Consider the following 12315-nt stretch of genomic DNA (forward strand, 5'->3'; position numbering starts at 1 on the left):
GTTATTCAAAAGTTTAGCAAACACTTATTGGAAATGGAAAGTATTGAAGAATTGAAAAAAAAAAAAATAATAATAATAAGTGAAGTTTCTTTTAAAATAACTTTTGTTATATTCAACAATAATTCAAATTTATATTAGTTAAATCTGATCAAAAACATATATAAAAACACTATTAATTTTTTCATTAAAACTAATTTTATTGTTAACTAATGTTTAACTATGAATTTTTAAACTATATATATATTTCAAAGAAAAGGGAGAAAAAGAGAAAGCCCTGTCGTAGTATCTTGAGTACTCTTGCCACAACTGGTCTGCTCTTTTTACATAATATGCCTTTTGATGTAACTCTTTTCGTCACTATTATATTATAATATTCCTGTTTTACCTACTTAATTTCCAAAATGAAAGCCGATTTTTTGGCCCTTCTTCTCATCTTCTTCTGTAAACATCAGTGGAAGAAACAGATATGCTTATTAGGATTCACTAAGCTGTTTCTTCCTCTTTTTAGAAAAATGTTGTGATTGTGGATGTTTACAGTGGGTCGTTACCAGGCATTTCAACTTGGATGTATACAACCTTTTAACCAAGAGTCTTTTCATTATAAGTATTTTTGTATATTTATTTTCTGTTAATATTTTTTTTTAAAACGAGGATATATATGTAACAGCATTCTCACTCATTAATTCCTTGTAACTCGACCCCAATATAGTACTTCAAACCTACTAACTTTTTCAAGCTTTTTCCCTCTTATATATATGTATCTTTATCTATGCGTGTGTGTATGTATATATATATATATATGTGTGTGTGTGTATACATAGGTATGTGTGCATGTACAAATATGTATATGTATTTCAAGTTTTCCCTTCAGTTTCTTTCCCCCCCTCCCCTCAACCACCATGGTACCCTTCACCGGTTAAGCTAGAAATGGCAGGTACGAAGGTAACATTGGTTAAAATAAAATATTCCAGTTATGACGTCGCTCCGGCTATGACGACTCTGTTGACAGTCCCAAAGGTGTCGTGATAACGAGGTTCGACCATATTTATTTATTCCACCTTACTGAGAAATTTCAATTTAGAACTTTTTCAATATTACTGAAAAGTAAAGTTTACAAAATTGACAAAGTAATATTTTGTTCGAGTTGTTTTTTAGTTCCGAAATGAGAAAAATTGGCTATCCCTATTGGAGCAGCTTTCTTTAATCATATAGTTCTTTACTTATTTTTAGGGCAACATAAAGATCTCTCAATATTTCATTAAATATCTTAATGGATTGGATGTTAATCAGTTTATATTTTTTATTGCGTTATTACGTTTTGTATTGCTTCACTCTTTTATTCTGAAATGCGTTTTGTTTAACGAACTTCTTTCTTGTACTCATTCAACTGTTGCTTGATAATATACAAATACAAATGTGACGACCAGCAAAGGGCTATGAGCCCAGTCAGTTGATCCTCGGCTGGTCCTAGTCTGTTGATTAGTCCTCAATGAAGATTAATGGCTTCTTAATGGCTACCCATCCCTCCCCTTTGCTCATTTCAGCCTCTTCGGGCTGAATATTCACTGAGATATGAAATGCAGCGTTTTGTGACTTACACCACTTTACACGCCGCCAATAACACCTTTTGGGGGGAAGTATAGCTGTTAAGAAGGGCTTTAAATTATATGTGTGCATAGAGTGGTTTTCAAATTGTTCGAGATTTTGTAGTGTGTTTTTGCCTATCATAGCATAACATTTGCATTTATTTTTGAATAGCAATGAAAAATATAAATACTTTGCTTTTTTACTTCGACAACCTGTCATTCTTCTATATGGTCCCTTAAAACTTTGAACTCGAATATCTCCTTGAGTTTTGGTCGCACAAATGTCAAGTGTTTTGTGTCAGTAATAGTTTTTAATGGAAATTATTTCTCCAAACATAAGTTAGGGGACCTAGGGCCCCTATAAGAACAAAATTATCAAAAGATGGACGAGTAAACTACGAAATTATCATAACGGGGAACCGTAACATAGGCACAAGCCAATTGGCGAGAAAATTCACCACACATTATTTGTAAATATACAGGTGAGCCAAAAGACCTTTTAATTTTCTATTGCGGGCAAAGCCGTGCGGATACCACTAGTATGTCAAATAAATTCCTTTTGTTAAATGAATATAATAGTGGTCAGGTGATAATATTTAGCATAACGTTTTTGTGTGATTCAGTTTTTATTTCATGCCTTCGGAGGAAAGATATTTCCTTTCTAGTTTATTTCTCTGTGGTTGGTTGTAAAATTGATAATACTATGTTCGCACCAGCTTAATAGCTGTCTTCATCTAAAGTCATAAACATCGCTTTCTTGATCGTTCATTGATTAATGTGCTAAAGTTCACCTTTAAGTAATCCAGCATTCTTCATTGTCTCTGCTAGAAAATTTTAAAACTTTCATTAACTTACAAAATTTTTGTTTGTGTGATTATATTTTGTTTTTATTAAATAACCAAGAAACTTATTTTAAAGAAGAATATTTTTATTTCCTAATAAAACCACTAACTAAATTTTGTTTGAACTTTTCTGAAATGTGTTTTACTTAATTATTTTATATAAATACATATACTATATTTTTTCTTTTGCCTATGTATATTTTAGAACTATGCTCAACAAGTTATGCTACCCACAGTCTGAATCGAAAAGCGTTGAAGAATTATTTCTGTTTTTTCTGAGTGTGTTAGAGGTAATTGATATGTTTGTAGTCATAATTTATCGATTCTTTTGTTTCATATTTTAGTATTTTCATGCTTAATATTTTCTGTGTTAGAATGGCCTTTCGGTTCTTGTGTGGAATTCTGTATATATATGGATACAGGAATTTAAGGAATAAATATATCAATGAAAATGTCTTGTATTAAAAAATAATCAGAAGCAAAAAGACAGCTCTGCTTCAGTTCATGAAGCGTGATATAATGAATATAATGATTCTAAATTATGAGTTTGTTAATATTTGTAGGTGTAGGCCAGGTACAACAAATAGTTTTATCTATTGTCAAATGGTCTGTCAATTTTTCTTGTCATGAAAATTGGCAAGGTGCTAGAGTTTATTCATGTTATAATTCCAGACCTATAGAAAACATAGTATGTGATGTCTTCACGTGTTTCAGAAGAAACGTGATTCAGCTGTTTAAATTTATTAGAACAGAGAACATTGGAATTAGAACAGATGAAGTAGATCGACTCTATTTTGGCACTGAACTCAAAGGCAGAAGTCATTTGAATGCAAATGTGACGGCCAACAACAGGTTATGGGCTCAGCTAGGCTGGTCCTTGTCAGTTTATTGTTGCCCATTGAAGATCAATGGCCCTCTAAAGCCATCTACCTCTTTGCTCATTACAGCCTCTTCTAAACTGTTCCAAATGCCCACAACCCTACTAAAGTAGTAATTCTTCATAATTTCCAGGTTAGCCTGAGTTTTCAAACATGAACCAATTTCCAAGTCATTTTTAGAAATTTAAATCTCAAATTAACCTTGCACTGTAGAAAAATTAATACTTCAGTATTGGTGTTATGTGCGTAGAAGAGCTTTCAGGATTGGCATAGTTGTTGACTTGCAGTAAATTAGTGGTTTCAAGAGGACGCTTCAATTTCACTCGGAGCTGATAAGTTCACTTGAACCTGCATAGTTGGGCCTAAAGCCTATATCTGGTTGCCTTACTTTTTAAGTCAAACCTCAGTAGTATTTCACTTTTGAAACTTTTTACAAAGTGTCTTTATAAGAAGAGGAATGTCTTAACTGAAATGATTTCAAAACATGGAATTAAACATAACACAATGTCTTTAGTGGATTTAACATATGTATTATTAATACTAGGTGGCTGGCGCTGTCGCCTGCTCACTTCACTCACCCCCCCCCCCCTTCGCCACCTGTGATGGCTCACTGCCACCAGCAGCAGATGATAATTGATGATTTTAATGCTTTTACCCCTGGACGTCCTGAGGGCATCCTGGATGTCTGATCCCATAGTGTTTAGAAGGGGAGAAAGGGCAGAGTTCTTTCCCTAGATGTCCTGTATCCAACAGTACCGGTAGACATACATGGTCTGGAAGAGATAGGGTTACAAACACACAGACGCCCACATGTTTTAATACATTTTGAAATTTTTTTATTGTATTCAACAAACATATATTTAAGAAAGAAATTCTTATTTTTTAATTTTACAAAAAAAATAGTTTGCAATGAAAGATTGCTTACATTTTGTAACACAATTTTAAATTTTATGTGTTAAATCAAATTTTCCTCGTTTAGTTTCTGCACTAAAAGAAATATATTCAGTAATGGAGAGTGAGAGGGGACATGATTCAGTTGTTTAAATTTTTCAAGCTGAAAGATGTTAGTCTTAGATCTGGCTGAGCCATATATGGGTCCTCTTCCAAAACGCCATTGAGATAGGCTCCTGTTTTATCCATTTGGTGAATTTCATAATTAATTCTATTACAAGTAACAGTCAAATGGATTTGAGCTTGATGACGGGTATCAAGGTTTCTTGAAAGTCCTTGCCAGATACTTGGAGAAGACCTTCGCCTCTAACCTGGCCTTGAATTAGGCTTGTTTTCCTAGTTCATCCCCCTTTTTTTTTGCGAAACAGCCATCTCGAAGGTATTATCCAGATTCCAAGTTTTCCAGCGATCCAGCCAGACCTAGAATTTGCTGACTACAAGGCCAGAGTAATCAATAACAAGGGAAAAACACTCCTGTCGACCAAGAAAAAAGGAAGACTTTACATCTTCGAAGAACAGATAAAAACTGCTTGTGTGACAAGAACCAAAAATGCTAAACTACTGCACAAAAAGTTCGGTCACCCACATTACCGTGCCATCAAAAATTTGGACCCTAAAAATGAAGATTAAAAATCATCAGTATCAGCAGATATACCATGCACCATCTGTATTCAGGGGAAAATGAAGCGAAAAAAGTTTCGGAAGTCTGCCATCACACGAGCCAAGGATTTCCTTGGAATAATATACTCAGATGTTGTTTGCAAAATTTTCACTCTGGTCTCTTGGGGGCTCAAGCTATTTCGTTACATTTACGGATGATTACCCACATTATACTATATTATACACTATGAAGGCTTGGTGGAGAATTCTAGAGTGAAAATTTTGACAAGAACCTCTTCATGCATGGGATCCAAAGACAACTTACTGTGCAAAATGGCAAACCAGAGGGGCTGAATCAGACATTCATAAATGCAACAAGATGTTTACTTATTGCATCTAGAGCAGATCACAAATTTTGACCGAAGCAGTTGCTACTGCAGCTTACCTACATACCAAGAGACTATCTTGTGCGATTTATGGCAACATCCCTGAAGAAGCATGATCAAGCTCTGAGAGTAAAACAGATCGCCCTAAGGTATTTTGGGTGCAGAGCTTGGAGTCATACTCTCTCACATTCAAGGAAAAACAAACTTGATCCAAATGCCATTGAATGCATTCTTTTCTGTTATCTCAATGGAGTCAAAGGCTGCAAGTTATATGATTTAAGAAAAATATTCTTCACAAGCAGAGATGTAACTTTAGAAGAAAATATTTTCCCCTTGAAGTTTGAAAATTGTTATGATACTGCAGAAGAAGCTATTCTTAGCGTTGAAAACTTTGAGGATACTGCATCTAGTATACATCTGAAGAAGTGAAGGATTCACAATTTAAAAATCAGATTCCTGCCCAACATCAAAAATCACACGACTTAAGCAGAAACATGCTCGAATCAACAGGTAGAAGGCATCCCAGATAACACGCGTGAAAATCCGAACGAATCACTTAGGGATAGCGAAGACATGCATGATGCTGATTCTGAAGCACCGAATAGCAATCTTGATTGTGGAAACAAGAAAGGTGAAGAAGCAAGACCTATTAATCCTCCCGAACACCTTTGAGATTACTATCTCTATAGTACTCATGAGGCACACCGTTATGTTTAGAGAGATCCAGTGATAGGAAAAAAAGCCATGCAATCCCCTAAAACAGACATGGGGCAAGAGGCCAGGAATAAAGAAATTGCTGCATTGAGGAAGGCAAAGAGCTCCTTGTCTGCCACTTGAAAAAGACTATACATGGTCTTCGACAATTAAGAAGAGCGTGAAACACTTGTTTGAATGACTTCCTGATTCATTATGGATTTATAAGAGCTGAAGCAAATTTTTGTATCTGTTTCTTTCATGATAGAAACATCATAATTGAAGTCTATGTCAATGAAATTCTTATCATTGGTTCTATACAATGAATAAACAAATTCAAAGAAAAATTTTCTGTGATGGATCTAAGCCCTAAAAGCCAAATTTAAACTACGCAGCTAACTAAAGAAGATGGATCCTACACTTAAGACCAAACCATGGGCGGATCCAGGGTTTGGTCTAAAGTGTATTCCTCGGGACCATGGCCCCAAGGAAAACAATGAGAAGGGGGCCATGATCGCCCTGAGAAAGTTTTAAGAATAGTTAAACACCTTTCTTTAGAGCTCAATGTAAAAAAAATCTTTTTATTCCTTGAAGTCCTACAATAATATAAAAACAATGCCGGAGAGCCATAAAACCACACTCGGGAAGTTTCAAGTATAGTTTTTTAAACCTTCTTTTCTTGCTTAAATTAAAAAAAAACTTGATTGTAATTCATGTGAAGTCTAACAAAAATGGAAACAATGGCAGAGGGAAAAGCATGGCCAATCCACGAAAATTTCAAATATATCAAGTGTATACCAAATATTTGGGTTCATTTAGCATAATGTCTTGTTAAATGTGTTTACTTCCCTCATGGAAGAAAGAAAAGGGATACGTGTTAGTAAGTGTCCGATAAAAAGTTATACATTTTATGATCGCGCATTAAGTTAAAATTAGATTTAAGTTTTAACTAGACTTTATACAGTGCTATGTACTTATTCTTCAATCCCTTTTTAAAAAGGGACCCTCCAAACCACTTCTCTTGTTACTATTACCGAAGATCGTCTGTAAACCACGTTTTAAAAAATAACTTGCAATAGTTTCCAGGGGAGGGTCCCTCATGTCTCATTTTCGCCAACATCGTTCAAGATCGGCCTAAATTTTGTTTTAAGCGCTTGAGTTTCAAATTGTTTCCGGGGGAAAACTCCTCCTTTCCTAACATCATTGAAAGTCTTCAAGAATTACAATTCTGGTGCTTCAATTTCGAAAAATTGTTGGTCCTCTAAAAGTTACTCATGAATCATGGATTGCCTACATTTGCAATTTAAAGAGTTCAATTTTGAAAAAATTTTGGGACTGGACCTCAGAATCTCTTCAACCCCTAGCCTTATCTAAGATAGTCTAAAATGCGTTTTTAAGTGTATAAATTAGTAAAATTACCTGGAATGGGCCTTTTAATCTCTCACAGCCCTTTAACATCACCAAAAATCGTCTAAGACAGCCTTATTAGAGCTACAACTTCGGGGGGAGCGCTCCAAACCTCTTTTCCTCTTTCATTACCAAAGACTGCATCTTTAAGACTGCAGATTAGAAAACTTTCTGGTACGAACCCTCGAATTTCTCCTCCACGTATTATCACGAAAAGATCATACTAAACTGCGTTTTTGTCTCTACAATGGAAAAAAAAATCCGCCGGAGAAACCCTGAACCTTCCTCTTCTTAGCATTATTGGAGATAATGTTTGCGTTTTTAAGGTTTCAATTTCAAAAAATGGGCCGGGAGGGGGATCGCACCCGAACCCTTAATATTAAAAAAGACAGTTAAAATGCTTTTCTAAGATTACAAATCGGAAACATTTCCTTAGATGGGCCCTCAAATCTCTCCTCTCTCTAACATCATCAAAGATCGTTTAAAACTGCATTCGTAGAGCTACTATTTCGAAAAATAGCAAGGGGAGCGCCACCAAACCTCTTCTCCCCTAACATTACCAAAGATCACTCAAATTGCGTTTTTTAAGACTACAAATTCAAAAATTTTCTGGGGGAGAAACCCCCAAGCACCCTTTACTTCAGAGTTAATATTGTACTTACAATTGGTTCATATCGGCTTCCTCTTAAATCAGAAGTCCTATACAGTCGCCTCAGAACACAGCACTGATTACTGGAATGCCACTTTGAGGCGAAGATGTATGCACACGCTTTTTAAGAAAATAGTAAAATAATTGGGAAGGTTACAGCCTTTATTTTAAACTTGTGTCGCCTAGTGAAAATTCCTTAAAAAATGATCTAGTTAATGATGGGCCATACTGGCATTTGTAAAATTCAAAAAATTTTCAAAGCATCGTATTTTTCCAAATGGCCCCCTCTGAGAATTCTGTCCGGATCCGCCTCTGGACCAAACTGCATATGTTGATGAAGCTTTAGCTTTAGAAACGTGCAAGATGACTGATGCAAGGCATGCAGCTACACCACTAGATCCCAGTTTAAAGTTCATTAAAGTAGACGACCAACAGTTAAGAAATCAAAGACAAATGTAAACAGATTCCATATAGACAAGCTATCGGAAGACTGTTATACCTCACCTGTGGTACTCGTCCAGATATGGCCTACTTATCCACCTATATGAGCCAGTTCAATGAAACACACTCTGAAGGACACTGATGGGGTGTAAAGCACATCCTGAGATACTTGAAGGGAACCCGAGACAGAAAGTTGAAATCTATGCAGACAGGTGAACCATTGCGAACCTATTCTGACATTGACTGGAGAAGTTACAGAACAGACTGCAAAACATACAGTGCTACAGTATAATGCTCCTTGCAGGGGTTCCAATCCCATGGTCCAGCAAGAAGCAGTCTACAACAGCCTTGTCATCAACAGAGGCCAAATACATTCATTGTCATGTGTCAGACTCCCAAGGGAACTCTCTGGATAAACAATTTGTTAAAAAAAATACGTAGTAAGTTGATGTCTTCACCTCAGAAAGTACTGGTTGATAATCAAGGAGCTATCCTCACTGTTAAAAACCGTGTGACTTCAGAGAGAAGTAAGCATATTGACATAAAGTATTTCTTTTTGAGAGGCTTAGTGAAGGAGAAAAGAATTGTTCTGGAGTATTTACCATTGAGTGAGAATCTTGCTTACCTTCTCACAAAGCAGGTGTCAAATAAGAGCCTACAAGGATTTAAGTATGCAGCAATATAAGTCGATAAATGAACATTGAGAGCAAGTGCAATTTTCGAGCAAAAACCGTCTCTTATCCTGAAGCAGAGACTGAAGAACTTGCTCAAATTTAGTGAGAGTATTAGTTTGATGTCCATATGTAAAGACTCATTTTAGAACTTTAACAATATCCAACTTGAATGCAAGAAGCCATTTAGTTTACTGAAGTTATTATTTTTTTTTACAATGCATTAGATGTTAAACTGTTATTTCATATTATACTGCATAACTAATGCCTAAAATAGAATCAATGTTATTTACATGTTGTAGAAGTTATGATCGTATTCTCGTAAATGTTTCTTTTTGCTAAATTGAAATCTATAAATATTGAAACAGTGTGATTACCAAGGGGCATGTTAAAATTTATGCAAATTACAGTGTTTAAATTGTGTTTTATTACATATATATGACTTAACTGTAAACTTACTTAAATATCATGTGAAGTTTGATTGTGCGGCAACAGTTGATTCTTACTAAAGTTATGTGGTCTAGTTTGGCAGCAATAGACTATCGTTGTTTTACTCGCTGGCTAGCATGTGATTGTGATGATCAATGTGTAAATTTCTTTTTTCGATACATTTTTCATTTAATCTGGAATGTATCTATTTTTTACATGGTTAACAACAAAAGTAATTGTGCTTTGCGTAACATTGTTTCTACTTTAATGAATTGATTGAGTCAATATTCACAGCCTTTTCCTATTAGATCTAATTTTAGACGAGAAGTCTTCGCTAGTATATTTCAAATTTCAAAATCGCACCTTGATCTGATGGCTGTAAACTGAATTAGCTTGAAGTTATGCAGAGGACCTTATTAAAGAGGTTTAAAAGTATCAATCTCTTTGTCACTTATCTGACAATCTGCAATGACCATTTAACTTGTTGAGTATACATGGTATTTCTGTCAGTTTTCTTTATCCATCTTGCTCTTTTTTTCTATAAATCTTTTCATACGTTTTTGTTTAAGGGAAGAATTTCAGCTAGAATAAAAAAAATAGTTGATGCTGTCTGGAATAGCTTGAGGCAGTAAGAAGAGCTTGACGTTAAGTCACATGAAATATATACTCACTTAACTTTAAAACAATTTCATACATTTTGGATTTTGAAAAAGTGAGGTGTCATCTAGGTGTTAAGATAAGGAGGCTCTGTTTCAGTAAAAAATAACTTACTGATTAAAATATTTTGATAAAACATTGTAGTTAAAAGTAACAATGCTCAATGTTTTTGTGATTTCAGGAAAAAAAAAGCTCTTTTATTAGTTATTTTAAATAAGAAGTCATTAGCTTCGTCATTTTCACCAGGCACCTATATAATCCTCGTGTCTCTACATTCTTGTGTATTCATCACTAATATGGATCTAGTTGTCCCACTTTGACTGAAGTTTTGTGGTGGCTGCCCACCATGCGAGTCAAGAACTTGTTTACCTTGTGTGGTAGTACCACTTCAAGAAACACAATCTCTTCGCCAATGCAGGTTTTTTTTTTCCTGGAGATAAGTGGAGATTTGCCGGATACAATATTGCCATTTGAACGAGGCTACTGTTTCATTCATTGTCTTGGTAGATCAAGTTCAGGGCATATATCTGATGACTTTGCATGAGCTTTTACATGCCAAATTAGTTTTGAAATCTCCCCCCCCCCCCCCCTCCCAGCCTATTTTTCGGAATTTTGCATTTTTAATTATTTTTTTAGTTATTTAACGTTTTGACTTAAAATTTTATTACAGGCCTCCCTCGTATAACACGGTACTTGTAATACACGGTTTCAATATTACACTGGTACAAAACTTGAATTTAATACTTCATGGTCTTGATATAAATCAAATGTTACATTTAAAAAAGATGGAATTTCATTTTTGTTTAATACATTCTGTTAATGGTTGAAAACTCTAAGTTTTTACTTTGTTTTTATGAAACTTGGTCTCGATATAACACGGTACACATCCCTTGATTTAAATTATTTCTGTCTCATATAGCACAGTTTCGATATAATACACGATACATCTTAACCTGATTTTTCTCATGCACATACATAATTAGTATTAAAAATAACTAAAAATGTTTTCTTAAAGTCTCGTATAACATGGTTTCGATACTACACAGAACGAATTAAAGGTGTTATACGAGGGACACCTGTATTCATTTTTTTTGTTGTTGATAGAACTGAATTGTTCATAATTGTGTTTTAAAACTTGGTCATGTTAAGCTAAACTAATTAAAATAATTGCTTTTTTTTAGTTGAAAAACTCTTATTTAAACTTATATCCTAAAATTTTTATTGTTTTTTAGATATAATAAAGAGGGGTGCAAGTTTGAGGACTACTTCAACCGATCCAGCCACTGAGTTGTCCATTAAGATTCGGCAGCGTCATTCCAAAGCGAGACAATCTAGAACAACTGTTATGGTGGAAAATGAGAACTCTCAGTCAATTTTGATTACAATGTGGCTTAACTGTTTTTTGTAACTTGTTTTTTTTTTTTTTTTCGATGTAGTGAACTTAATCTCATTGTTTTACTTCTCATTCTGACTGAAAACATGTGTGTTCATAAAAATTTTATACTTTTAAAAAAATGTGCTCTGAAAGTAGCACACACCTCAAATAAAAATATGAAATTGAAAAAAAATCTTGTTTGTCATTCATTAACTTTATTTTTTACAAGTTGTTGATTCTTGATTATTAAGTTTCTATTTTTTCAAACTCAGTAATAACTGTTAAAAATTATTTTAATCAAAACAAATTGTCTGTTTTGAAAATTGAAAGACTTGGCGTTATGCTTTTATATATACAGATAACAATGTACTATGCTTGTAGCGTAGTGTACAACCCAAATTCATAGAATACTTTTCACTTTTGGGGAAAAGCTTATTCTTCCCAAATATAAGTGCAAACTAGTGCACGTGCCACCTTTCTTAGACCTAAAAGTGTACATTTCATTTCAAATATACTTCATTAGAAATAATCCCAGACAGAATAATCCAAGAGTTTATAGTGATGACGGTTTACATCGAGTCGAAAAATTAGAATATTCAAATTAAGGGGGGGGGGGATCATTTCCAAAAAAAACAATATCTATACTTAAATGCGTCATTTTTCGCTGCAATCAATGCTTTAATCTTTTCACACATGGATTCTACCGCCTATTTACATTCATCGCTTCTGATACTGTCTCCATAACCTCTT

At 34.4% G+C, this 12315-nt stretch overlaps 1 long non-coding RNA gene across 1 annotated transcript in view; it reads left to right on the forward strand.

Moving 5' to 3' along the window:
* LOC129218376 (uncharacterized) overlaps positions 1-11734 on the forward strand; it is a 45185-nt gene extending 33451 nt beyond the window's left edge. Inside the window, exons 3-4 of the long non-coding RNA XR_008580323.1 lie at positions 2634-2718; positions 11423-11734. This is a non-coding gene — a long non-coding RNA (uncharacterized LOC129218376). The remainder of the gene's footprint in view (positions 1-2633; positions 2719-11422) is intronic.
* The last annotated feature ends 581 nt before the right edge of the window (positions 11735-12315 follow it).

The sequence above is a fragment of the Uloborus diversus genome, chromosome 3 (assembly GCF_026930045.1).
Source record: "Uloborus diversus isolate 005 chromosome 3, Udiv.v.3.1, whole genome shotgun sequence".
Taxonomy (NCBI): Eukaryota; Metazoa; Arthropoda; class Arachnida; order Araneae; family Uloboridae; genus Uloborus; species Uloborus diversus.